Source organism: Phyllobates terribilis, unplaced genomic scaffold (genome assembly GCF_046119375.1).
Source record: "Phyllobates terribilis strain yellow unplaced genomic scaffold, ASM4611937v1 Scaffold_3133__1_contigs__length_89014, whole genome shotgun sequence".
Lineage (NCBI taxonomy): Eukaryota > Metazoa > Chordata > Amphibia > Anura > Dendrobatidae > Phyllobates > Phyllobates terribilis.
Genome location: NW_027365887.1, coordinates 65,001 through 67,500, shown reverse-complemented (window position 1 = coordinate 67,500; position 2,500 = coordinate 65,001).

Here is a 2,500-nt window from a genome sequence, read left to right as displayed (position 1 = left end):
AATTGAAAAAAAGTTGAAAAAAAAAATTTTTGGGGACTTAGAAAATTTTCACACATGTGTCAGACTTCCAGAGAGGGGAGCATGTCAGTGCGCGCATCCGATTTCAGTTCCAGAGCGATTCGCGCGATGAGTCCTTGATACTTAGTCGTTTTTGCAAAATTTCTGACTTTTTTGAAAATTTCACAATTTTGTGAAAACTTCCACAAAATGAGGTTCTAGTATGTTAGAGGGCATCCCAGGAGGGCTCCAAAAGTGTGGGTAAAATATATATCCCACAGGGGGAAAATTGAAAAAAAGTTGAAAAAAAAAATTTTTGGGGACTTAGAAAATTTTTCAACTTGTGTCAGACTTCCAGAGAGGGGAGCATGTCAGTGCGCGCATCCGATTTCAGTTCCAGAGCGATTCGCGCGATGAGTCCTTGATACTTAGTCGTTTTCAGAAGTCACAATTTTGACTTCCAGGACCCGCAAAACGTTTGTAAATTGAGCCCGCTCCCCAGTTCCAAGCGTTTTGAGGTGTCCCCGGTTGCAGTAATGCAGCCTGCCCACTAGATGTCGCAAAAGAGACAAAAAGTGAAAAAGAACCAGAATGAGGAAATTCCAGGGAGCCGAATCCGCCTGACAGTTCCAGGCGATCGGGCACTTTTTTGCATGCGTCCCTAAAGTGGGTATAGGGTGACACTCCATGCAAAGACCCAGTTTTGCACACCACCGGCAGAATATATGAGAGAGAGGTACCTCTCAGCCCCGACACATTTCGACTCATTTAAGCTGGTTTTCACCTCCGTAGGCCTGGGTATGCGTTTTGGCTATGAGTCCCTGTTCGGCTGGAGGTCTGCACCTTGGCTGAACCCAGGCTTCCGCAGCTGCGTGGGGGGACTTTTGCCGGTCGCCTATCCCAAGTCAGAGAGGTGTTCCTGGGTTGAAGTGAGCCTGGCCAGACCCCCCCGCGGGCCCTGGTTCTCCACATGGGGGCGCCGTCAAGGCTAAAATCTGGATTTTTAGGCCGAGGAGAGGCTCCATGAGGGCGGATGCTTTTGTGGCTTCGACCCCAGTGCTGTTCCACATCCAGTACCCCCCCGCAAGGGCGCCTGTACCCGAGTCGCGCTTCCAGGACTCGTGGGCACGTATCTCCCGACGACAGGGGTTTGCAGCCTCCGTACTTGGGCAAGTCCCTACATGCACCCCTGCTCTTCCTCCGATCGATCTGGCGCAGCGCTCCCGGGTGGGGAGGTGGCGCCGCTCGCTCGGCCCGGGCTTTGGAGCCCGCGCTGGCTTAAGGTGAGCGGTCCCCTTCCTCCTCTACCCCCGGGCTTCCGACACCTATCTTTGGGCGCGCATGCCGGCCTCGCCTCCCGTCTGCGGAGGTGGCCGAGCCGTGGGGAGTTTGACCCGAACCGAGCGAAGGCAGTGGTCCGACGACCCGTACGGGCGAACGGCGGGGCGCCCACCCAGCCAGGCGTGGGGGCCCGTCGTCCGAATCGCTCCCTGTGCGGGGAAGCACAGCGATCTTCTCCGAGGGCGGCCCTTTTCTTCCAGATGCGTACCCGGCCAGCGGAGGCTCGCGCTGCCCCTCGTGTCCGAAAGGGCGGCCTCCGCGGCGGTGGCGACAGCGGCGGCGGTGGGTGGCCTCTCCGCGCCACTGCCGAGCTTCGCGATTTCCAGTCTTTTCCCGAGCCCCTACGTCAGTGGGGAGGACGACAGAGGTGTGGAGGCAGGCGAAGGGGGTTCTCACCGTGCGGTGTGCCCCAGCCCGACCGTTGCCTTCCCCCTCGACCCTCGTCCTCCCAGGCGGCTCGGCCAGGGAGCAGGAGAGAGAGTGAGAGAGGGAGAGCGGAAACCCCAGAGCCAAGGGGTTAGATGGAGAACGGGAGAAGGAACGAGGGCCAAGAGGTAGGGAGTACGGTGAAAGGCCGACCTGGGATCCCCCTGCGCTCCCGCCCTGGGCGGGGAGCAGCCCTGGGAAGAAAAGCCGCTCGGGCATCCCTTTGAGGTTACGGGCGCGAGTGGGAAGAGGGACTACGCTGGAGGGCGACGCCGACACGGCCAGGCCGACGACCACCCACGTGACCTCAGCGTCGCCGGGTTAGTGCCAGAGCCGCGGCGGACCCCGACGGCCAGCCCCCCTCTCCCAATCCTCGTGCCTGTCCGCCGGTGGGTCGAGGACCCCCCGCGGCGGAGGCAGGTCTAAGCCAGACGGTGGCGCCGCATAGGCCCACCCCCGCACGCCATCTCCCTGAGCGACCCTGTGTGTCGTCTTGGGTGCGGTTGGTGAGACGGGGGCGGCCGTGGCATCCTCCGGAGGCCAGTCACCTCGCCCTCCCCGTGCAAGGGGTGTTTTCCAGACGCCTGCCGCTTCGGGACCATGCACCGCACAGTGAGCCGCTCCTCCCGCACATGTTCCCGGTGCTGCGAGGGCTCCGTTCCCCGGCCCCCCCAGGGAAGCCCCATGCCATCCCGCATCCTCTCCGGACGCCGCACGCCCTGCCTATACCCGTTCC